The sequence below is a fragment of the Podarcis melisellensis genome, assembly GCF_964234715.1.
Source record: "Podarcis melisellensis genome assembly, chromosome: 16".
NCBI classification, from domain to species: Eukaryota; Metazoa; Chordata; class Lepidosauria; order Squamata; family Lacertidae; genus Podarcis; species Podarcis melisellensis.
Window position 1 is genome coordinate 20,949,669 of NC_138533.1, and position 26,308 is coordinate 20,975,976.

At 46.6% G+C, this 26,308-nt stretch overlaps 1 protein-coding gene across 1 annotated transcript in view; it reads right to left on the reverse strand.

Moving 5' to 3' along the window:
* Positions 1–24,596, reverse strand: part of TBX5 (T-box transcription factor 5) — a 97,725-nt gene extending 73,129 nt beyond the window's left edge. The window contains exon 1 of the mRNA XM_081892412.1: positions 24,386–24,596. The gene's annotated coding sequence lies outside the window, so the exon portion shown is untranslated. The remainder of the gene's footprint in view (positions 1–24,385) is intronic.
* Between the last annotated feature and the right edge of the window lie 1,712 nt (positions 24,597–26,308).

Consider the following 26,308-nt stretch of genomic DNA (forward strand, 5'->3'; position numbering starts at 1 on the left):
TACTTTGGCCACCTCATGAGAAGAGAAGACTCCCTGGGAAAGACCCTGATGTTGGGAAAGATGGAGGGCACAAGGAGAAGGGGATGACAGGGGACGAGATGGTTGGACAGTGTTCTGGAAGATACCAGCATGAGTTTGACCAAACTGCGGGAGGCAGTGGAAGACAGGAGTGCCTGGCGTTATCCAGTCCATGGGGTCACGAAGAGTCAGACATGACTAAACAATCATGGCAGTTTACAGCAATATAAAAAAATCAAACCAAACCTTGACATCATAAAAAGTGAAAAGCAAAATTAAAAGCAAAATGGAATTAAATACATCAATATGCCTTTGTGGGGTATGTATTCGCAATTGCCTGCATAGGCCTGGGAGAACAAAAAAGTTTTTAGCAGGCATTCAAAACCTGGCACAGAAGGTGCTCAATGAATCTCTGTTGGCAGGAGATTCCACAGAATTGGGCCGATGACACTAAAGGCCGATGATACTCAAGTATCCAGAGAACGGATACTGCCTAAGGTTCTTCCCCTCCTAATTTTCCTCTCCCAATAACTCTGTAAGAGCCAAACAGGCTCTCTCACTGCACAACAGTGGCTCTCTGATAAGCATGCCTGGAATTGAATTTACAGTGGTACCTCGGTTTAAGAACAGTCCAGTTTAAGAACGATTCGGTTTACGAACTCCGCAAAACCAGAAATAGTGTCCCGGTTTGAGACCTTTACCTCGGTCTAAGAATAGAATCCAAATGGTGGAAGGGCACCAGTGATGGAAAGCCTCATTAGGGAAAGCATGCCTTGGTTTAAGAACGGTTTTGGTTTAAGAACGGACTTCCGGAACAGATTAAGTTCGTAAACCGAGGTACCACTGTACTTCCAAGTAAGCATTTAGAAGACAGTCATGCAGTCCTGAACATAGGGGTCTGGATTCAACAGTGTTCTTCCACCTTGGTGTCCCAGAGGTTGTTGGACCATAATTCCCATAATCCTCAGCCAGCTCAGCCAGTGGTCAAGGGCGATGGGAGCTGTAGTCCAACGGCAACGCTGGATAGCTCAGTTGGTTAGAGTGTGGTGCTGATAACGCCAAGTTTGCAGATTCGATCCTGGTATGGGATGGCTGCATATTCTTGCTTTGTAGGGGGCCGGACTAGACAATCTTCAGTCTCCCTTCCACCTCTACAATTCTATGATTCTATGACACCTGGGGACCCAATACTGAAGAATACTTATTTGAAAGGTCTATTGCACTCTCTTGGTCTCCCTTCAAAATAAACATGCTTGTGATTTGGTTTCCATCATGGAAGAAATGTGGGACATGAATGATTTAAAACAAGCCCAACATAAATATATATATAACAACAGAAGCAGAAAAGTGGTTTGTTGACTATAAATGTAAGTATTATTAGGCCTTTGAAATACGTTCAATTGATTTGTAGGCAGGATTTGCTCTCAAACTCCTCTTTAGGATAATAATGCTCAGTGAACACCCTATTATTTCAATACTGAAGATGCAATTCACGCTTCAGTGGCAAGACTTGGACGATCCTGTGTTGTAACCCTTGGAGAACCTTCAAAATATCCATGTTTTTAAGTACTGATGACCTAGCACAGACAGCCATCTTGAATCAATTGGTGTACACAGATAGCTGGAAGGACTTGAGTTGACATCTGATTAAATCCACATTTTAATGTGGGATGTAGGAATTAATTGTGCCCTCTGCCCAGTCCATCAGTTTGATCTTTCTGGCTCCATTTAAAACTGAAGCAAAGTTTTCAGAAGCACTCATTCAGCAATTGCTGGCTAATCGTGGTGTTTGGCCTCTGAACAGAAACAAATGGCCTTTTGAGATGGTTTGATTTCCCAAACCATCATGTAGGAAGCAGGAAATCTATTGGAACAGAGTGCGGAGAAGTCTCTTAGCTTTTCCTGACTGTTTAGAAAGCACTCTGGGAGACTTGCATAATTTTGGCCAACGGCAGAGGCCTATTTCCATAGAATTAAATGGTCCAAACTCCCATTGATTTGAAAGGAAGAGGGATTGCATTGGTCCAGTGAGGGGCATGGCCGATGGGGTGGGGCTGCTACAGTTTGTTTTGACTTCCAGCAGCTTCATTTGCATAAACAATTTCTCCTGCCTGCAACCCAATCTGTTAAAGGCATAAGCGATGTAATGCACAAGATGCATTTGAGGCCACTCATCAAATGCCCAGTGCTGGATTGTAAAGAAATCCAGTGATATACATGCAGGTGCACAGGACCGGCCCTATCACTGAGTACTGTACAGGGAGAGAGTTGCCTCAGGTAGCAGGTGCTAGGTACATGTGTTGAAATTCCTTAAGGCAATGGAGTGGCCCTGCTTCCCTTTTCTTCCAGACATCTGAAGGCAGCCCTGTTTAGGGAAGCTTTTAATGTTGATGCATTACCGTATTTTAATACAGTGGTACCTCTGGTCACAAACTTAATTCGTTCTGGAGGTCCGTTCTTAACCTGAAACCATTCTTAACCTGAGGTACCACTTTAGCTAATGGGGCCTCCCACTGCCACCATGCCGCTGGTGCACGATTTCTGTTCTCATCCTGAGGTAAAGTTCTCAACCCGACGTACTACTTCCAGGTTAGCGGAGTCTGTAACCCGAGGTGTTTGTAACCTGAGGTACCACTGTATTTTGTTGAAAGCTGTCCAGAGTAGCTGGGGAGGCCCATCCAGATGGGTGGGATATAAATTATTATTATTATTATTATTATTATTATTATTATTATTATTATTCCTGTTGCCAGGTCAAAGTTGAGAGAGGAAGAGCCTGAATGAACTGTTGTTTCAGCAGATGATGCCCCCGCTCTTCTTCACTCCCTTCCCTGAAGCCTCATGGAACTGGGAATAGTGGAAAGAGGGGACTGCAAGACCAAGATCCTCCTTGAACACATTCCATTACAAAAACTCCAAAACAACAAACTAGTACCTGAGGGTTGCCCCACTCCTCCTAATCCCTTTTAATTCCATATAGTGTCTTTTAGATGGCAAGCCTGTGGTCAAGGACTGTCTTATTGTAAGATGCTCTGTAAGATGCACACTTAACAATCTACAGCAGGGGTAGGCAACCTAAGGCCCGGGGGCCGGATCCAACCCAATCGCTTTTTCAATCCAGCCAGCGGACGGTCCGGGAATCAGCGTGTTTTTACATGAGTAGAATGTGTCCTTTTATTTAAAAGGCATCTCTGGATTATTTGTGGGGCATAGAAATTCGTTCATTTTTTAGTTTAGTTTTTTTTGTTGTTGGTTTGTTTGTTTTTAATATAGTCCGGCCCCCCACAAGGTCTGAGGGCAGTGGACCGGCCCTCTGCTGAAAAAGTTTGCTGACCCCTGATCTACAGCTCCCAGGGTTCTTTGCAGGAAGGAAGCCATGGCTTAAGAGAACTCTTAAGAGAACTCTTAAGTGTCTTAAGAGTTCTCTGCAGTGTTAGCCTCAAAAAGGACATTGCTACGGAGGTTTCCTATAAGTTCTCCTGCCCTCTAGAATACAATTTGCCACTTTACCCGCATAGGACACGCTTCTGAGGAAACAGGCTTTGAGACAGGTTGAGAGGCCTCCCCTTCTCCAGGACGACCCCAACTTCAACCACACACGAAGCCCATGCAGCCCCGCGCCCCCCATCCCATCAGCGAGGGAAACCGACGCGAGGTGTGACGTTATACCAAACAGATCAAGCTTCTAGTCCGGCTTCATTAGAAGCCCATTACAAGGCTGAGGGTTTGCAGGGGCAAAGCGGAGAAGAGGAAGGGGAGGAGGGCGCCCTGCCGGGTAGGAAGGGTCAGGCGAACCTCTTTGAGACCTTTTTGATTCATGCCTGCAGGCCGCGGCAGGTCAGGGGATCCATCAAACCCTCCTCTTTTTTTCCAGAGGAGGAAAACGAGGAAAGAGGAAGACCGGAGTGAGGTGGGACTGAATGAGGGTCCGGCCCTCGTCTAGCCAGATCGGATGTGTTAGAGGAAGTCTGGGCTCTGCCCGCAAGGCAGGTCTGCTGCTTTGTATTCCACAGCCAAAGGAGACAGAGAATGTCAAAGCAATACTTTCACAATAAAAGTAACAAAATAAAAAATTAAATTCCTTCCAGTAGCACCTTAAAGACCAACTAAGTTAGTTCTTGGTATGAACTTTCGTGTGCATGCACACTTCTTCAGATACACAGTTGAGAGTGGTAAATGTTTTGTTTTTCCTTGTGGAACTCTTGCCAAGCTTGGTGGTTCCTGATAGAGTTGTCCAATACAAGGAGTTCCTCCTTTATTAGCTTCTGTTTAGAGTAGAGAACGCTGATCAGATGTTTGAGCAGCTTCTTAGAGAAAGTGTTGCATAGTTTTCTTGCATATTCAGTGGGATACGTGGATTGTAGAGGGTTCTTAATTCTAAGACCCTTGGGTATAATGTCCAGGTTCTTGCATTTAGTAAGAAAGAAGATATCAGTCATGCACACGAAAGCTCATACCAAGAACTAACTTAGTTGGTCTTTAAGGTGCTACTGGAAGGAATTTTTTTGTTTTGACTATGGCAGACCAACACGGCTACCTATCTGTAAAATAAAAAAATTGTGTGTGTTGTGCTCTTACAACCAAGGGAAGCGAATGAACAACAGTTTCTTATTTGTGAGTACAGTGGTACCTCAGGTTAAGTACTTAATTCGTTCCTGAGGTCCGTACTTAACCTGAAACTGTTCTTAACCTGAAGCACCACTTTAGCTAATGGGGCCTCTTGCTTCTGACGCGCCGCTGGACACGATTTCTGTTCTTATCCTGAAGCAAAGTTCTTAACCTGAAGCACTATTTCTGGGTTAGCGGAGTCTGTAACCTGAAGCGCATGTAACCTGAAGCGTATGTAACCCGAGGTACCACTGTACTTACAATAAGGTAGAGTGTACAATAATGCAAACCTTTTATATGATTTAACATTATCCTGAAAGTCTCTAGGTTCTATGAATTTCTCTATGCTCCATTAGTAAAAGAAACAGGCGATAGCTGAGCCTATTATGACTGCAGTTATTTCAATTGCATTAGGTGTTATATGCATCAACAAAAGCTGAGCTTACCTATGAATCCCTGCTTAGAGCGCCATGCCTTTCCCTGAATGCAACCACACTAAGACATTGAGGATGAATATAAGAGAGGCCGGGGGGGTGGGGGGTGTCCCCATCCCTATTCCAGAGATGCTGGGGCTTGAGCCTGGGACCCTCTGCATGCAAAGCAGATGCTCTACCCACTGAATTACAAAGATGCTCTACCCACTGAATTACAAACATTAGAAGCAGCCGTCTCATACTGAAACAAGCCAGGCGTACCAACTTGAATAAAATATTGGTGGGGGGGGGCAGGTAAGCCTCGCCCTGCATAATCAATCATGAGATCGGTTTAAATAGCAATTTGGGGGGGCCCTGCCCCCTCAAATATTTTATTGAGCGTGCCAAAGGGACCTCAGTTCCTAGGAGTTGGCTCCTATGAATCAGACCATTTGTGGGAATGTTGAGGAAAATAGGAGAGGATACATTGATTAAATATTATCCTTCGTCACTCATGCTAGTGAGCAAGTAGCAGAGCACATTCCCTTGACTGGAAGCAAGTTGAAGTATTTGCTATAATCATATAAGTTGAACAAACCAGTCTGGCTGGTCCAGATTGGATTGTTCCTGGTAAATTTCCCCTTTATTTTCCTCTTAAAAATAATAAGAACACGACAGCTTTCTTTGAAAGTAGTGGTAAAGTTTACTTACATTGAGTTCACAGTAGTGGCGCCCGCCCTGTGGAACACCCTCCCACCAGATGTCAAAGAGAACAACAACTACCAGACTTTTAGAAGACATCTGAAGGGAGCCCTGTTTAGGGAAGCTTTTAATGTTTGATAGGTTACTGTATTTTAATATTTGTTGGAAGGCGCCCAGAGTGGGCAGGGTATAAATATATTATTATTATTATTATTATTATTATTATTATTATTATTATTATTATTATTATTATTTCCCGAAGGAAGGCTTTATCTTGTGGATTACAGTTACATTTGTAGAGAAAAGAAGTCTGAGCTAAGTCTCAGACTTTCTACCTCGTGGCTGTCATCCTCTGTAAGGATGAGCCATGTGCTGCTGGCTAAGAGCCAGCAGAGAGGAATCCGAAATGTGAAAATGGAAAAAGGCAAAAAGAGGAAAAGAGCAGCATAAGAGCCAAAGAGGAATATGGCAGTGTGACTAACCCTTTTAAAGGGTCTGCTATGGTCACACCCATCTACCTGGTCCAGGGGCGCCGACTTATAAAAAATATTGGGGGGCGGGGGCCCATACTGACTTATAAAAAATATTGGGGGGCCCAAGACCTCCAAACCGCTGCTGCTGGGGGAACAAAAGGGGCGAGCCCCGGGCTGCCCCGACCTTAAGTGAACCTGTGAGGGCCCGCCCTTTGCGGCAGCCGATTGGCTGCCGCCGTGGGCGGTGAATATTAATGAGCTAGGGGGAATCCCCGCTTCTCGCGGGGCTGACGCCAGCCCCGCGAGATTGTTGATGGGTGGAGAGCCCGCAACCCCACCCCCTCTCTAGATCGGGAGTGGCTTTGTTTTAACTCATTACTGAATGTATTTTAAAAGGTAACTATCATCAAACTAGGAAAATAAAATATACCAACATAATTTTGTGATTTTACAAAGCATAATATAACTAATAATTTTCTTAAATTATGGGGGGGGGGGCAGAGCCCCCCCAAACGAATTTTTGAGGGGGCTCGGGCCCCCTCAGACCCCATGGAGTTGGCGCCTATGACCTGGTCACACACAGGAGGAGGATACTCCAGAGCAGGTATGACAGGAAGTCCTCCTTGTCTGGAGCAACATCCCCTTGTGCGTCCACTCTAGGCAACAGGAAATGTTGTATTTGACTACAGTGATAATACATCCCACACCATTGGCCCTCTCAGCTCCATATTGTCTACACTAGCTGGCAACGACTCTTCAGGGTTCCAGACATCCAACTCTCAGCTTGGTTTACATCAGGCATGTCCAAAGTCTGTTCTGGGGGCCTAATTTGGTCCCCCAGATCCTCAACTACTTTGGGGGGAAATAGTAAAAAAGCTGAACAACTTTGGGGGAAATCCTTAAAAAAGTTCAACAACAACTTTGGTCGGCCCTTACGCATGTTCACTTCATCAAATCTGGCCCTCTTTGAAAAAAGTTTGGGCACCCCTGCTTTACATGGACAGCCTTCAAAAGGAAGGATTGTGCTTCATGAACCAGGTGACATCGACTGTGGTCCATGCAAGCTTAAGCCAGTCTTCCCCAGAGAGTGGCCCTCAAGATGTTTTGAACTGCAAATCCCATCATATACCTGACCATTGGGCCAAATTGATTGGGGCTGATGGGAGTGGGGAGCCCAACAGGACCTCCAGAATGAGGTGAACAAAGGGTGGCTTATATTGGAGGGTATTGCAGAGTTCGAAAAGGTTCAGGAAAGGGCAGCCAAAATGGTAACGGGGATGGCACAATGCCCCTATGAGCCAAGGTTGCAGCGTTCGGGACGTATCAGTTTAGAGAACAGGTGAACGAGAGGTGACATGATAGATATATAAAATGATGCCCATCATGGAGAAAAGTGGACAGAGAAAAGTTTTTCTCCCTCTTGACACTAGAAATCATGGAAATTCAAGTGAAGCTGAAAGTTGGAATATTCAGGACGGATAAAAGAAAATGCTTCTTCATGCAACTCACAGCTAAACTATGGAACTCACAGCCACAGGAGGCAGTGACTGCCACTTACATGGAGGGCTGGACAAATGCATGGAGGAGAAGGCTAACCATGGCTGCAAACCGCAACATTCTGCCTCCCTGGGTTAACCTTGCAACAACCTTACGAGGTGAGTTGGACTAAGAGACAGTAGCTTGTCCAAGGTCACTCTTCAGTGAGTGGGAATTTGAACCCTTGTCTCCCAGGTCCTAGGACATGGGTGGTGCTGTGGGTTAAACCACAGAGCCTAGGACTTGCCAATCAGAAGGGCGGCGGTTTGAATCCCCGCGAGGGGGTGAGCTCCCATTGCTCGGTCCCTGCTCATGCCAACCTAGCAGTTCGAAAGCACATCAAAGTGCAAGTAGATAAATAGGTACCGCTCCGGCGGGAAGGTAAATGGCGTTTATGTGCGCTGCTCTGGTTTGCCAGAAGCAGCTTAGTCATGCTGGCCACAGGACCTGGAAGCTGTATGCCGGCTCCCTTGGCCAATAAAGCAAGATGAGAACTGCAACCCCAGAGTCGGCCACAACTGGACCTAATGGTCAGAGGTCCCTTTACCCTTTACCTCCCAGGTCCTAGGACTGTTTCTCATGTTTTTATGCATGTGTGTGTGTGTGTTTTGTTTTGTTTGACCAAGAACACAGAAAAGGTAAGATCTTGGCAGAGATAGAGAACCCAAATGGTGCAGGAGCAGAAACCAAAGGCCCAAGCTTGAGAGGAGGCCGCCCACATTAGAGAACAGATATAAACATTTCTCTTTTAATTCCTCCAGACTCCAGCCACACTCCTCCCTCCTCTCCCCTTTTTTCCAAGGCAAGTGTACAAGATGTGGTTAGAAAAGACACAGCAAGAGTTTCTTGGATTTGAAGCCAAGAAACTGACACAAGGCCTATTATTTTAGGTTTCCCCCCCTTCAAATTGCAAAAGTGCTCCTTGCAATGGAGGTGAAGTTTATATGTGTTTTTAATAAAGTGGCTGTTTTTGTTTTCTTTTCTTTTGTTTTTAAAGTGCCCAGGAACAGCTGGCACATTCTCTGTGAGGAGGAGGAATGCGGGGAGTCCTACATACATTTATTTTTACTTCTTTTCTCTTTTGATGCTTTTGTTCCCCGGTACAAAGGAAGGCATCCATTTAGGATTCTGTTATCTGAAAGGTGATCAAAGGAACCGGAATGTGCCAGAGCCCTTCCAGACACGTGCCAAGACACTCTGTCATTAATAGGAGTCCTTGGCTCAGACAATTGTTCTTTCCCCCCACTGTGTGGGTGGACTAATTTTGCTTAAAGGGCGGGTGACATCAGTTCTGCCATTAAGGAACCTCGTTCCCCTGTGCGGTGGTGGTTTAGAGCAGAATTGGGAAAGCCACTTATAGCTTGAGGGCCATAGTTGTGGGATGTGATCCACGAGAGGCAGTCAAGTACAACATTCCTGGTAATGCTAGAGAAGACATGCGAGGGAATGTTTGGTCCAGCCAAACATGTTCCTGTTCCTCCTGGCTGGAGCATCCTTCCTGTTGCATGTGATAGAAGGTGGGTGTGACCTAACCTGTCCAGGTAACAAAAGGACGAGTCACGCAGCACACCTCTCTCTTTTTCACTTCCTTCTTCGTTTGACCAGCTTTTAGCTAGGACTGCTCTGCTAGCTCTCAGCTAGCAGAAACACTGGGATTATCCCCCCATATGGGGTAGATCCACATGTACATATTTGTAACTAAGTCTGCCTTCAGGAATCCAGCTGTGAACTGATGAGGAAACTTCTTTTATTGACTTTGAATGGGATTGTGGCATCTTTATTCTTTTAAGAGGGATTCAAGGGAATTTGCCAAGAACATACCATTCAATCTGAGGCAGATTGAATTGTATAATAGTGAGAGGCTTACACAAGCCTGCAACCAGCTATCTGCTGTGCATGTAAAAAGGGGAATGTAAACTCTGCTAAGTAAATGAACTTGCTAGGAAGGATATTAATAAACAATATATCCTCTCCTGCCACCCTGAACATTCCCACAACAGTTCCTTCTATGCAACTTCACGGGGGCCACATGGGATTCGTGGGCAAGGCCAGAGCAAAAGTGGATGGAGCAATGCATGTAGATCTTACCTTGTTATAAGTAGGTTAATTTCAACATACCCTCAGACAACCCTCTCTATCCTCCTACCATCCAGGCAATCTAGAAGCACCATCAGGGTTCAAGGACGCAATCCAGCCAAGCAAAAAGCATTCAGGAGTGTGGGGTTTGCAGCCAAATCACAAATGCATGCTAGTACAGTAGAAGGGGAGTTCTCAAACTTACTAGAAAGGACTCTCTGTGTGCGGCCACTTCCTTTGCCTCCTCTGAGCAGGAATGATAGTGCTTTAAACAGCCATGGCTTCCCCCAGAGAATCCTGGAAGTTGTAGTTTGCTAAGGGTGCTGAGCATGGGCGAAACCAGGATTTATGTGGGGGTGGGGAAGGCTTTATGTTAGGGGGGCAGAACCTCAGTTAGTTAAGAATTTTGTTGATTTCCAGTGGTACCTCGGGTTAAGAACTTAATTTGTTCTGGAGGTCCGTTCTTAACCTGAAACTGTTCTTAACCTGAGGCACCATTTTAGCTAATGGGGCGTCCTGCCGCTGCTGTACCGCCGGAGCATGATTTCTGTTCTCATCCTGAAACAAAGTTCTTAACCCGAGGTACCATTTCTGGGTTAGTGGAGTCTGTAACCTGAAGTGTCTGTAACCTGAAGCATCTGTAACCCGAGGTACCACTATACTTGATTTAGGGAGGCAATTGCCCCTCTACCCCACCCCCTTGGCTACGCCCATGGTGCTGAGAGACTCCTATTCCCCCTCACAGAGTTATAATTATCAGAGTGGTTTAATAATCTATCCCTCTTCCCAGAAGTGCCAACCTGAATAAAATATGGGTGGGGGGAGGTAAGCCCTGCCCTGCATAATTGATCACATGACGTGATGTACGCACACCATCTGAATTGGCAATGCCCATCAATTTTGGAGTGGCCCAGCGCCCTCAAATATTTTAAAGGGGGGATGAAAAACTCTCGGCCCCTAGGAGTTCACTCCTGTGCCTCTTACCATGGGATTCTGGGAATTGTCGTTCTGTGAGGGGGATTAAGGGCTTCCAGGCAACTCCTAGCACCCTTAATAAACTACAGCTCCCAGAATTCTTTGAGGGGGAGGCATGACTGTTTAAAGTGCTATCATAGGGCTAACAGGAATATGGTCTTAGGGGTCTTTGAGCATTCAGTAATAAAATTTTATTTCTCCTTGCGGGGAGGGAGGTAGCGCCCCGCCCCGCCCCCCACAGCACACACACGCTGCGTACTGCTTTCAGATAACGCCCCAGCTGGTGAGGAAGGCGGGTTGGAAGGGAATAATTAATCTCCAGCGAAATCCATCGCGAGGAAAAACATTACCTAAGTGATAGTGACAGGCTGGGGGGGGGGGCGAGAGAAAGAACAACCCCCCCCCCGCCGCCGCCTCCATCCCAACGAGCAGCTTTGGATGATGTCAAACACAAGCGGGTCTTTCTTTCATCGCGGGATGCAAAGAGAGAATTTCACAAGAGAATTAAGAAGGGGGCACCACCAAACTCCCCCCACCCCCCGCTGCCGCTCTTTGAAGGCTATCCAAAGAGAATATTAATAGCGATATGAAGGTGCAAGAGTAAAGATAATACACCGAGGGGTATTTGTGTGTGTGGAGGGGGGGGAGAGATTACTCTCACAAAAGAGGCCCACATCTCGGTTATGATTTTCCCACCGTAGTCCTCACCACCACCTAAAATAATGCTATTAATACCACTATTATTATTACACGTAAAATACTACTACTAATAAGAAGAAAAGAAGAGGCTGCTGGATCAGGCCGGTGGCCCATTTAGTCCAGCATCCTGGTCTCACAGTGGCCAACCAGATGACCTCAGGCAAGACCCAAGCACAAAAACGCTCTTCCCCTCCTGTGGTTTCCAACAACTGGTTTTCAGAAGCAGATCATAGCCCTGATGGCTAGTCATCACCGATGGACTTCTCCATGAATTTGCCCTACCCTCTTTTAAAGCCATCCAAGTTGGTGGCCACCACTGCCTCCTGTAGCAGAGAGTTCCACAGGCTGTGCTAAGAAGTCGTTTTCTTTTATCTGTCCTGAATCTACCTTACACTATATAAATATTCCCTTATTTTTGTACCTTTGAATTGTTTTTCAGATGTTATCCATATCGCGTAAACACACTGGGTTTAAATATTCACGTTGTGTTTTTAATTATTGTAACCCACCGTAGGGGACCCGAGTGTGAAGGGCTGGTAATAAATTGGGGGGGGGGGGAGAGAATAGGAAGAAGCAGAACAACAGGGGGCATTATTCTATGGCATGAGCGAATGGACTTGCATAGGTTTGGTTTGGGAGTCGATGAGCGCCCGCGCAAGCAGGAACGCGAGGCGGAAAGCGGAATCCATTCATTATAAAAGAGCCGGGACTTTCCCCCGAGCCTTCATTTAAATAGGGCGTGCGGAGGAGAACTTCTCGGAGAACTGAGCCCGGTCAGGGAGGTGGGGGCGGGTTGGGGAGGGGGAAGAGGACGCTTGCCAGGATCAAGTTGCAATTTAATAGCCTACACAGGATAACCTTTTTTTACGCCAGCCCCCCTTTCCCACTACAAAACCAGCCACTGCCCCACATTTCCCTCCACACACGTAATCCCGAAGTTCTGGTCGTGTACGAGGGCATTCAAGTATTTATGGCTTCATAAAATCATACAACAATCCCCCCAGGCCGTATTATTTTCCTTTCAAAAAAAAAAAAAAATACCCATAGAACAAGTTCTGCTTTCAATCTGGGTACAAAAAAAAGAAGGGTTTTGTCCGTCTAATATTTTGTGCGCTCGCGCTCAAGAATGCAGGGGTCAGGGAGGAGGTTATAGGGAATTTGGGGGATACTTTCCCCTCCATACATGCACTGGGAATTTTTGACATAAATAATGTAGCGATTCTTCCTCGCCAGCGGCCCCCTTCTAAGGGAAAAGAAAAGAAAAATCTTACACGGGTGAATGTCCTTCTGCTAGACATGAATGGGCTGTGCGTATTATGCATTAATTAATCAATCAATTAATAGAACCCGTTACCCTATATAGGTTCTATAGGGAAGGGTAGCCGTTTTGGAGGATGTTCCGCAAAATATGCTGTCTAAAGATGTCCTGCACGTCCTTCGGCTCTTCAGCACTGTCCTCTAACAACAAAAGAAAGTCACAATCCACGCTCACTTATGCACTTTTAAATCTGTGGCTTAAATGCCCCCTTACCCAGGCCAGAGCACCACTGAAGGACTTGTTATTTTCCAGGAGAAAGACGGTCATTCCAGTCTGAGGCGGTCACATTCATGCTTCCTTGACATTTCCACTAGATTGCCTCTTAAGAATTTAGCTATGGGCAGATCCACACCAATCATTTAAAGCAGGTCCAATGCACTTTTAAAACACATGGCTTCTCTCCCCCCAAAAACCATTCTGGGAACTGTAGTTCCCCCACAGAGCTACAATTCCCAAAGTCCCAGGATTCTTGGGCGGAAGCCACTTCTGAGTCTTAACTGTGTGCCTGATCGATAGTGATAGCAAGCTTCTCGCGAACAGGAGAGCTATAGACGCCGACGGTGCTGAATGATAATATGAATACAGTAGTAATAACGGGTGACGTTGTGGGTTAAACCACAGAGCCTAGGACTTGCCGATCAGAAGGTTTGCGGTTCGAATCCCCGCGACGGGTGAGCTCCCGTTGCTCGGTCCCTGCTCCTGCCAACCTCGCAGTTTGAAAGCACGTCAGAGTGCAAGTAGATAAATAGGTACCGCTCCGGCGGGAAGGTAAATGGCGTTTCCGTGAGCTGCTCTGGTTTGCCAGAAGCGGCTTATCATGCTGGCCACATGACCCTGAAGCTGTACGCCGGCTCCCTCAGCCAATAAAGCGAGATGAGCGCCGCAACCCCACAGTCGGTTCCGACTGGACCTAATGGTCAGGGGTCCCTTTACCTTTACCTGATAGGGCAATGATAAAAAGAGCCGCTGAAATAAAGCTGGATGAATCGAGCCCGCATAATGAGCGAGATGAACATTTATTGGAGGAAATCCCTGGGCCAGATATGGTCGTGGTTTTCCCCCATGTGCCTTTCTCAGCTCCCTGAAAAGGAATTTAATTTCTAGGGACTCAAAAACCCGTTTGCCTTAACGGACAAAAGTGGTCATTTCAAGCAGAAAATTAAGATTTTATCACTACAGATGATACATACGAGATACACACACACGTACGCGCAGGAGGTTTCTACAGGTGTGATTTACGTGCAAGAGGTGCTTATGTGAAAGGACAGGGAGAAATGGGGTGCAGGTGAAAACAGGGGAGCAAAACAGGGTTGCAGACCACAAGAGAGAAGCAGTTTCAGAAACAGTGTTGGGAAGGTGAAAAGCGAGCTTAGTAGTTGCATGGGGTGGGAGGGGGGAACTCTAGGGGGTTAATGTGGGGGAGTGGCAGGGGGTTGGGGAGCAGAATAGCAGGGGTGCAACCGCTACTAGTGCGCGCGCGCGCATATACACACAGACACACGGAAACTTGCAGAATTTGCAAAGGTCAACCCGAAGCAATGGTAAATAGAATATCTTTCTGCCCTGCACATTAATGGCACGCAGAACATCTTGGCGCACACAGTTCGATTGTCAGAGTTCTTCAGCTCAGCTGTGTTTACTGAACAGTATCACCCAACTAATTCAGAGCTCTCTACCCACCACCCCTTGCAAATTTAGTCTTGCATCTTAGTCATACGCATAAAGCTAACAGGACCATTAAAAAAAAGAAAAGAAAGACTCGACATAATTCTGATGACAATACCCCCACCTCCCAAAAACACAGCCCTCAACTACGTAAGCTACTATAATGGGCATTCCTCCCCCAATACCTATCGCAGATAATATTGGGGAGGGGATTTAAAAAAATAACTAAATCAATAAATCTACTAAATCAACACGCGCTACAAAAGTTGGCCTCCACATCTGGAAACTCGGGACGATTTATATGATCTCTGTCTTTTAATATCAGCTACAGGAATTGTTCCAAATGCGCTTAAGCAAATCGCAGAGAGGATGGAAAAATGAATTGCACGAATCTGCCGTCGTCATTTTGCACAACGCCTAAAAGTCAGGGTGGACAGAACGTTCCTACATTCGGGACGCAAAATCCTGCGCACGTTTACTCGGAAGTAAAGCCCATTGCGTCCGTTGGAGCGCACTCTCATAGGATCACAGGCTCAGCAATGTTTGGACGCTGTATACCTGGTCTACGTGCCTGGATTGTTATAGAATGGATAATTAGGAATTTTTAGCTCTCCCTTTTTTAGCCTTTTAGGACGCACCCATGATTTCAGAAAAGGGGTGCTAAGAAGGCAGCGTTTGAAATGAACCGCAGGGAAACGAAATTTGAAAATCTGAAATAAGTAATGAATAACAAAATAGAGGGGAAGTGAAACAGCAACGCAATTCTACGCACATTTACTCGGGAGCAAGTTCCTCTGAGTTCAGTGGGCTTCCCTGCTATCCAGAAACACACGTTTGTAAGCTGGTGGCTTCCTTTCCTTCTACGTACAGGGAAAATAATAATTATTATCATTATCTACTACTATTTTCATTATTATCCGCCGTTCACCAGCAGGTCCCAAGAGAGGATACGACAATTTAAAAAAATCAATTAAAAACGGTTAAAAGATGACATTCACAAGAATAGGAGTAGGTCCTGAAAACGCATATCTCAGGTACCAAAGACCAGGGTAAAAATGCCAGTCTCATCTGAGCAGTTCCACTGGATTCCATGTAGGACTCATATTCAAGTAGAAGGGTCGAATCCCTGGAATGCCCTAGCCCCCAAATTATGCTTTAACCAGACGAATTATTTGTATAACCCGGTGACATTCTTTGCTGACCCGACGTTCAACGTCCAGAAAAATCCCTTCCGGCGAGCAGCCCTTGGGCATAGCTGTCAACTTTTCCCTTTTCTTGCGAGGAATCTTATTGGGAATAAGGAGATTTCCCTTAAAAAAAAGGGAAACGTTGACAGCTATGCGCCTTGGGAGAATGTCCTTGGAGAGGTTTCAGCCGGGCGGTCTTGTTCTTCTGTTTCCCAAATTTGCAAAATTAACGCAAATGGGGGCTGTTGAGTGAAAGCGGAAGAACGAAGCCGGCTCCTCTCTCGGATCTCACCCATTGCAAATTGCTAAGCAAACAAGCCCCCATCCTAAAGTAAAAAAAAAAAAAGCCGCCATCCTAAGCACGCTTGGAAATTAGCCTGGCTCCATTCAGCGACGCTTCCTTCCAAGTAAGCCTCTATAATATTGTAGAGTTGGAACTTGGGGAAATTTCAGAGAAGGGCAACCAACATGATCAAGGGAATGGAGCGACTTCCCTATGGGGAAAGGTTGCAGCGTTTGGGACTTGTTAGTTTAGAGCAGTTTTTTCCAAACATGGGGCTCCAGCTTTTATTTGGGACTACAACTCCCATCATCCCTAGCTAGCAGGGGCAGTGGTGAGGGATGATGGGAATTGTAGTTGGAGACCCAAGTTTGGGAAACAGTGGCTTAGAGCAAAGGCAAGTAAGAGGCGACATGATAGAAGTTCATATGGTGATGCACGGCATGGATAAAGTGGATAGAGAAAAAGTTCTCCCTCTGTTCACAACACTAGAACTCGTGGGCATCCGCTGCTGCTGAATCTTGGAAGATTCAAGACAGAGAAAAGAAAGGACTTCTTCACGCAGTGAAATAATGGGCCTCGTTCCTGATGGCCACCAACTTGGATGTCCTTAAAAGGTGGTTAGACAAATCCATGGAGGAGAGGGCTTCCCACGGCTATGAGCCACAATGGCTATGCTCTGTCTCCAACCAATTGCTTCTGAGTTCCAAGTGCTGGAAATCACTGGTTGGAGAAGAATGCTCCTGTGCTCAGGTCCTGCTTGCAGGTTCCCCATAGACATTTGGGTAGGCATTGCAAGAGGATGCTGGACTAGTTGGCCATTGGCCGGATCCAGCAGGCTCATATTATGCTTTTGTGTTCATAATTAGCACTTTATCAGAGACCAGAAGTCCATTCTGCCCATTCCTCCAAAATATGTTGGAAATGTAAAGACAATGGAGGTGCTTTTTTCACACGTGGTGGACTTGTGAAAAAGCAAAAGACTTCTGGGAAATGATATATAATGAATTAAAAACAATGGTTAAGATAACTTTTCATAAAAAACCAGAAGCCTTTTTTGCTTGGAATAATGGGGGAAGAAATACCAAAGAATGTAAAGAGACTATTTATGTACGCTGCCACGGCTGCTAGAATGTTATTTGCCCCAAAGCGGAAAGAAGATGGCGTACTAACAAAGGAAAAATGGATAAACAAGATGATAGACTATGCCGAAATGGTGGAATTTACTGTGAAGTTCAGGCATCAAGACAAGAAGAAATTCAAGCAAGATTGGATAAAATGTATAGATTATGTTAAAAGGTAAAGGTACCCCTGCCCATACGGGCCAGTCGTGTCCGACTCTAGGGTTGCGTGCTCATCTCGCTCAAGAGGCCGTGAGCTGGCGCTGTTCACGTGGCTAGCATGACGAAGCTGCAGCTGGCGAGCCAGCACCAGCGCAGCACACAGAAACGCCGTTTACCTTCCCGCTATAAGCGGTACCTATTTATCTACTTGCACTTAAGGGTGCTTTCGAACTGCTAGGTGGGCAGGAGCTGGGACCGAACGACGGGAGCTCACCCCGCCGTGGGGATTCGAACCGCCGACCATGCAATCAGCAAGTCCTAGGCACTGAGGTTTTACCCACAGCGCCACCCGTGTCCTGCATAGATTATGTTAAAGAGCACTGTAAACATGGTAGAACATTAGCAGGATTGGTGTAGCATTTATGAGATAGCTGGATATCTTAGAAAAAAATAAGACTTGGAAATTAATTGGAAAAGTAATTACAGTGGTACCTGGGGTTAAGTACTTAATTCGTTCCGGAGGTCCATTCTTAACCTGAAACTGTTCTTAACCTGAAGCACCACTTTAGCTAATGGGGCCTCCTGCTGCCGCCGCGCCGCCGGAGCATGATTTCTGTTCTCATCCTGAAGCAATGTTCTTAACCTGAAGCACTATTTCTGGGTTAGCGGAGTGTGTAACCTGAAGCGTATGTAACCTGAAGCATATGTAACCCTGTATATGCAAGGGGAAGAAATGTAAAAAAATTGAAAAACGGGGGGTGGGGTCAGACAAGATGAATTTGGTGTTAAGATGAATAGGGAAATGTTGTTATTCTAAAAATCTTGAAAAAAATAAGAGAGAGAGAGAGAGAGAGAGAGAGAGAGAGAGAGAGAGAGAGAGAGAGAGAGAGAGAGAAGTCCATTCTGCCCAAATCAAGGTATTGGAGGGATAAATGCTCAGGTCCTAGAAACAGATGGAATGCCTTTTGCCGACAGCAGTCCCACTGAGTTCATCCTTCCCCCAAAGAATCCTGGGAACTGTGCCCCCCCTCTCACTGTGCTACAATTCCCAGCCTTAACAAACTACAGTTCCCAGGATTTTTTTGGGAGTGGGAAGTTATGTGCTTTAAATTTGCATTGGATGTGCTTTAAATGGATGGTGTGGCTAGGACCGCACCTTCAAGGCATGTGTGCATTGATGACGCCACTCCTCCTGCCACTGCTGCTTCTACATGTCTCTAGTCCACAGTAAGAACATGAGAAGAGTCTGCTGCATCAGGCCAATGACCAATCTGTTACAGAATCCTGTCATCACCGTGGCCAAGTAGATGCCAGTAGGCATCCTGCAAGTAGGACATCATTGCAATAGCAACCAGTTGCAATTCCCGGCAACTGGTATTCAGAAGCATAATGACTTCAATAATGGAGGTAAAATATGGCCAGCTTGGCTAGCAGCTGTTGATATGCCTTGTCTCCACGTTCCCTGCACTACTAAAAGAGAAACCCTCCAGATGTCCTTTCCATTGTGCATTCATGATTATCTGAGCTCATGTACATTTCTGAGCACAATTCAAAGTGTTGGTGTTGACCTTTAAAGTCCTAAATGGCCTCAACCCAGTATACCTGAAGGACGTCTCCACCCCCATCATTCTGCCCGGACGCTGACGTCCTTCTGGCGGTCCCCTCACTGCAAGAAGCAAAGCTACAGGGAACCAGGCAGAGGGCCTTCTTGGTAGTGGCACCCGCCCTGTGGAACGCCCTCCCATCAGATATCAAAGAGATAAACAACTGCCTGACATTTAGAAGACATCTGAAGGCTGTCCTGTTTAGGGAAGTTTTTAATGTGTGACATTTTTATGTATTTTTCAATCTTTGTTGGAAGCCGTCCAGAGTGGCTGGGGAGACCTGCCAGATGGGTGGGGTACAAACAATAAATTATTATCATTATCATTATTATTATTATGCCTAAAGGTGCATAACGAAGGCAAGGGTGCCCCTTCCATGTGGCAATAAAGCAGTAACACTCGGGAAACATCACAGAACAACTAACAAAGCAGAGAATTGCATGGATGGCCCAGTATCAGTCCATCACTAATGCACTATCAGTGATGGATTGATGCTGGACATGCTTCAGGATATACAATGAGAACCAGCGTGGCATAGTGGTTAGAGTGTCATGCTAGGAGACCTGGGAGACCAGGGTTCAAATCCCCAATCAGCCACAAAGCTCATTGGGTGACCTTGGCCCAAGTCATTGCTTCTCAGCCTGACCTACCTCTCCTGCCACCTTGAACATTCCCACAGGTTTGGTGGAAAAAAACACAATTATTATCTCATGCTTCCTGGTGTATCTTCCCATCACTGTCCTTCTCACGAAAAGTCCGTGTGGGGGGCAGGAAGAGTGAGTTTGTTGTACTCGACTCCAGAGCACCAAATCCAATTTGATTGTACAACCTGATCACTGTTCTTATTTTGTATGCACAGAAACATCAAACAGATCTCTGACTCTTTGTGGCGCTTTGTCCTCAATGTTTAAAATCCTGGTCCACGTTCCAACCTGTCCTTGTGTGTCTCTGTGTGGTATTAGCCAACTGAAGGTAACATTTCATTTGACAACACAGACACAATTTGAATGGTGGCACATTACCATTTGAATGGCAATGCCCACCAACCTTTGGGCGTACAGCCCCCTCAAATATTTTATTTGGGGGAGGGGAGACAAAGGGACCTTGGCCCCTAGGAGTTGGCTCCTATGGGAAGCTGCCTTATATTAAGTCAGACCACCAGTCCATCTAACTCAGTACAGTGGTACCTTGGTTTACAACCATAATCCGTTCCAGAGATCCAGTTGTAAACCAAAACAGGTTGTAACCCAAGGCGCGCTTTCACCAATGGGGCCTCCCCCCCCCCAAATGGGTTGTAACCCCCCCCCAAATATGGGTTGAATTATGGTGCTGGAGGAGACTCTTGAGAGTCCCATGGACTGCAAGAAGAACAAACCTCTCCATTCTTAAGGAAATCAGCCGTGAGTGCTCATTGGAAGGACAAATCCTGAAGCTGAGGCTCCAGTACTTTGGCCACCTCATGAGAAGAGAAGACTCCCTGGAAAAGACTCTGATGTTGGGAAAGATGGAGGGCACAAGGAGAAGGGGACGACAGAGGACGAGATGGCTGGACAGTGTTCTCGAAGCTACCAGCATGAGTTTGACCAGACTGCGGGAGGCAGCGGAAGACAGAACTGCCTGGCGTGCTCTGGTCCATGGGGTCACGAAGAGTCGGACAGACACTACTAAATGACTAAACAACAACAACAATCCAAAAAAAAGGACACGCACTTCCGGTTTGACGTGGTTGTAATCCAAAACGGTTGCAAACCAAGGTACCACTGTATTGCCTACACTGACTGACAGCTGCTCTCCAGGGTCTCGGTAGGGCACCTTTCCCAGCCCTACCTGGAGATGCCAGGGGTTTAATCTGGGGCCTTCTGCAAGCAAAGCAGATGTTCCACCCTTGAACAATGGTCCTTTCCCAGAAGCTCCTTCATCAGGGCATGCTGCCGCACACTGAGCCCTCCTTCTCGCACCGCTGGAATCTGAGACAGCTACCCTTCTGGATCTTGATAGAAAAACCACATTGCTCTGCATACATCTTGCACACACACCATTCATGCCTGAGAATCACAAGCCTCCCATTAATATCCTGGCGCTTCTGGAATTCCAATCGAAGATATTTTATACGCCGCAGGTTTCAGGGGAGGCTTTTATCTCTTCTCATTGTTGGGGTGGGAGGAGGAATGAAAGGAAAATGAAAATGAAATAAGAAACAGCCCTCTTCTCAGAATGCCCCTGGACACCATCACGGGCTCCCCACCAACAAGGCCCACTTGTGTGGAAAAAAAATCTGACTGTGTTTCCCAACCCGTTTCCCCCACCCAGCCCCAGCCTACAAAACTTAGGTTGACTTATTGGGTAGGAAGGGGAAGCTGAGCTGTCCTCAATGAAAGGGTTGCACAGGCAAGGCCATTCATAATATCCTTGCTCTCCATTTGGGGAGGGTGTGGAAGGGGGAAGTCTCCAAATGAGACATTTGCCTCTCTCCAAATAGGAACACCTGTTATAGATTACCCGCCCCACCACATCACAACGAAAGCATTTTTTTAATGCAAATATGAGAAAATATATACTTCTTTCCCCCTTTTGGAAGGGCACATTATTACTATTATTATTATTATTATTATTATTATTATTATTATTATTTTATTTTGTAGGGACTCGGGTGGTGCTGTGGTCTAAACCACTGGGCCTCTTGGGCTTGCTGATCAGAAGGTCGGCAGTTTGAATCCCCACAACAGAGTGAGCTCCCGTTGCTCTGTCCCAGCTCCTGCCAAGCTAGCAGTTCAAAAGCACGACGGTGCAAGTAGATAAATAGGTACTACTGTGGCAGGAAGGTAAACGGTGTTTCTGTGCACTCTGGTTTCTCTCACGTTGTCCCATTGCACCAGAAGCAGTTTAGTCACGCTGGCCGCATGACCCAGAAAGCTGTCTGTGGACAAACACCGGCTCCCCCAACCTAAAAGTGAGATGAGTGCCACAACCCCATAGTCGTCTTTGACTGGACTTAACCATCCAGGGGTACTTTACCTTTACCTTTTTACCTATTAGTATTATTATTAGCCTGTCATTCACCCTAAGGTCCCAGAACACGTTACAGCACATTAAAACACAATATCAAAAGCATGTTAAAGAAACCTAGAAACATAAAAATAAGGTTGCTCCCAAAAACATGCACCTCAAGTGTCAAAAGCCAAGGTAAAGAGGTGTGTCTTCAGCCTCCTCTGGAAGCTCTATAATGAAAGTACCAGATGCACCTCTGTAGGGAGGTAATTCCACAGCTTAGGGGCCACCACAGAGAAGGCCCTTTCCTGGGCTGCGCCCCCCTCCCCTGAGGAACTACCAAGGGGGACTGTTGTTGCATTTATATCTCACCTTTTTTCCCAGATACACAAGGGACATGGTTCTCAGTCTCCCCATTTGATCCTCAAAACAACCGTGTGAGGTATGGTAAGATGAGAGGTGGAACGCACAATGAAAGCCAGTGTGGTACAATGGTTAGAGCGTTGGACAAGGACCTGGGAGACCAGGGTTCAAATCCCCATTCCGTGATGAAGCTCACTTGGTGACCTCAGGCCAGTCACACACTCTCAGCCTAAGCTGCCTTGCAGGGTTGTTGTGAGGGTAAAATAGACTGGAATGGACGCCCTCAGGGGGTTGTAGACTCTCCTTCATTGGATGTTTTTAAGCAGAAGCTGGATGGCCATCTGTCATGGATGCTTTAGCTGAGATGCTTGCATTGCAGGGGGTGGACTAGATGACCCTCAGTGTCCCTTCCAACTCTACAACTCTACGATTCTAGGAGGGGGACTATGTTCACCACCTTGAGCTCCTGGGAGGAAAGGTGGGGTATAAATGTGATAAATAATAAGTATTTATTCAAGGTGTCGAAAGCCTCTTTCATTGCTTTATAATTATGTATATGTATGATATACAAACGCATTTTTATATGAAGCAGGCTATTGTGGTTGATCATGATTCTGTAGATAACCAGATGAACCCAGGCAGGTTGACTGGATGCCCCGAGGAGGCTACAGATCCCTTTAAAAATATTTTTAAAATACCCAGTGCGATGCTCTTGAAAGAAGAGAGAGATCTCTCACAGAAAAATACAGATTGAGAGATGATGGGGAATAAAATAAGGCAGCAAGTTTAGGGTCACAATAGCGCAAAAAACCAAAAAACACCCCTAAACATCGGGATTTCACGCATTACCTAAGTTAATATTTGCTGGATGGTGAGCATGGAGCCTTGCTGAGTGTCTACGCCAACACAAGCAGCAATCTGAGCATCAACATAATAGCAAATGGGAACACACGCATCTTATCCTTGTAGAAGATCAGCCCTGGAACAATTTTACTGGCAAAGTCTCGCCAGCCTCCGTTCCAGCTGCCCTCTGGATAGACGTGTGTGTTTGTGTGTCTGCGGGCGCACATCTCAGCTGGTGGGCGGTGCACTCTTTTCAATGTAGCGAGCCTGTTATATACATTCATTTTCTATTTCAATGTACATCCCGCCTCTCAGCAAATTCATTTGACTGATCTCCGGCCGGGTAAGCAAACAAAATTTGACTGAAGCAACAGGATCACGAATTAACACCACGGGTTTAAATGCAACAACAATGCAAACGAAGCGCTTATGTTTTCTGTCATAGACACCGCCACACCCTCACGACTCCAACTCAGCAAAATGGTCTGGAATAGACTTCCTCAGGGGGTTGTGGACTCCCTTTCATTGGATGTTTTTAGGCAGAAGCTGGTTGGCAATCTGTCATGGATGCTTTAGCAACAAGCAAACTACACCAGTGCCACGGGCGTACAGGGGGACAGCTGCTCCCCTAAATCAAGTACAGTGGTACCTCGGGTTAAGAACTTAATTCGTTCCGGAGGTCCGTTCTTAACCTGAAACTGTTCTTAACCTGAGGTACCACTTTAGCTAATGGGGCCTCCCGCTGCCACTGCGCTGCCGGAGCATGATTTCTGTTCTCATGTTGAAGCAAAGTTCTTAACCCGAGGTACTAATTCTGGGTTAGCGGAGTCTGTAACCTGAAGCTTCTGTAACCCGAGGTACCACTGTGAATAAATAAAAATACTTAACTAACTGACCAATTGTGTCGCAGTCTCGCAGGTAACTCGGTTCTGCCTCACCCCCCATAAAGCCTGCCGCTCCAATAAATCCTGGCTACGCCCGTGACCAGCACCTTTAGCGCATGCCGAATCCGACCACAGGACCAGAGGAAGCTGCCTTCTCCCGACTCAGATCACAGGTCCACCTAGCGCAGTTCTGCCTACACTGACTGGCAGCAGCTCGCCAGGGTTTCAGGCAGGAGGCAGTCCAGATGGCAGCGGCGCACAGACCACACCGCCTTGCCCCCATGCTCCCCCTTCCTCCGCCCCTCCACTGCCCTCCCCACCAAGCACGCTGCCTGTCAAAGCCTAGACTGGAACCGTCTCCAGGGTCTTCTTTCTGCCAACAAGCCATCACTCCTCAGCCGCGACTCGGGTGTCCAGATCCGCCTCGCCTGCGACCCAACGCCCTCTTTCCAAGACGGAGAGAGCTTTACCTCCGGGACTGGAAAGCACCGCGGACCCGCGACGCCGAGGTGAAGGAGGACCCACTGCTTCCACTCCTGACAGCCTCTCCGGCTCGCTCCTTCCTTCGGCCCCTCTTCCGGCTGTAACGACCAGGGACCCTGCCCGAGGAGGTCTTGGCTGATAAGGGGGTCTCCCAGCCGCTCTCTCAGCCTAGCGACCTGCAGCGACCGCGCAGCTCCACCACGGGACCACTGAGCCGCCGCTCCAGGACAGCGGGACGGAGACGTCGAGGCGCTTCTGGCAACAATCACTTCACACGAGCGCCCGCATTCCAGCTTCGTTGCGCTGGACGCCCCACCGCCGAGCTCCAAGTCACACCTTCTGAGGGGTTGCTGAGCTCTGGGCGGCGGGGAGGGGCTGCTGGTTGGGAACCGATTTCTGCCAACCAGGCCAATAATTCTATGTGAACAGAAATCCCTTCTTTCTTTCTTTCTTTCTTTCTTTCTTTCTTTCTTTCTTTCTTTCTTTCTTTCTTTCTTTCTTTCTTTCTTTCTTTCTTTCTTTCTTTGCTTCCTTCCTTCCTTCCTTCCTTCCTTCCTTCCTTCCTTCCTTCCTTCCTTCCTTCCTTCCTTCCTTCCTTCCTTCCTTCCTCTTCTCCTTCCTCCTCTTCTTCCTCCTCCTCTATCCCCCCTCTCCTTCCTCCACTCCTTCCCCTCCTCATCCTTCTTCCGCTTCTTCTTCCCCTTCTCTCTCTCTCCTTCCCTCCTTCCTCTCCCTCCCTCATTCCTCCTCTTCCTTCCTCCTCTTCCTTCCTTCCTTCCCCCCTATCACTTGAAGAACTATAGTGCCAATACAGACGAGAGGTTTGAAAGTCTTCTATTTTTCTCCTTAGAACTTTGGTTTGACCAGCATCATACAGATGAATATGGGAATCGCTTTGTTGGGGGACGACGACTTTAATAAGTGGTATTTTATAATACGGTAGATCAGTAGATGGCAAAAGAGGCTGCAGTTTCTAGATAGGCAGATAGGAAGGAATGAAAAAAGGATCATAAATACACATTTCCACATTCACACAGGGAGGGAAAGAATCAATTAAAAAGAAACATAATCACAATATGAGAGCCAGTGTGGTGTGGTGGTTAGTGTTGGACTAGGACCTGGGAGACCAGGGTTCAAATCCTTACTCAGCTATGAAACTGCTTGGGCGAGCTTGGGCCAGCCGCTGTCTCTCTGTCTCACCTACCTCACAAGGTTGCTGTGGGCATTAAGTAGGGGTGGGCAGAACCATTCACACCACCCTGAGCTCATTGGAGAAACAGATGGGATGCAAATGCAACAGTTAGAAGCTCACAACAATCTGCCCGTTATTGTAACTGCAATGAAAGAAGTACTGCAAAATATTAATTCACATGTCGTAATTACGGTACCTATAGAAAGCCCATGACTCTGATGTAATTACAATGATCACAGTCCAAGGATATATTCCAGAAGCCAGGCAAAACCATTTGACTACTAAGGTATGTGGAGCAGGATCAGTGAAGACCATGACCTGGGAAGAGTCCTGAGGACCAGGCCTGAGGTTCTACACCCCTGGTCCATGCTGGAGTCCGCTCTTCTAGGAGCAAGTCTGGGACACCAAGATGGAGATCTGGCACCTGGTTGCCTTCCTCTGCTTCTTTACATTGTTCATTACGAATAGTTCTGAAGAATTCAGAACCAGCATTTGTTTACACTGACGTTTTCTTGGAAACTGTTTGTAGGGTTTTTGCCAAATGAGACTTTTCAGTCCATTTAAAGTTTGTTTTATTGTACTGTAATTAACATTAAAAAAATAACAAATAACCACCATCATTATATATTTAGCAGTACGTCCCAGCATAGTGAATGATATGCTAATCATTTGCTAAAGCAAGCATCTGGTAGGCACGCCCCTGCCAACACATGTTTTG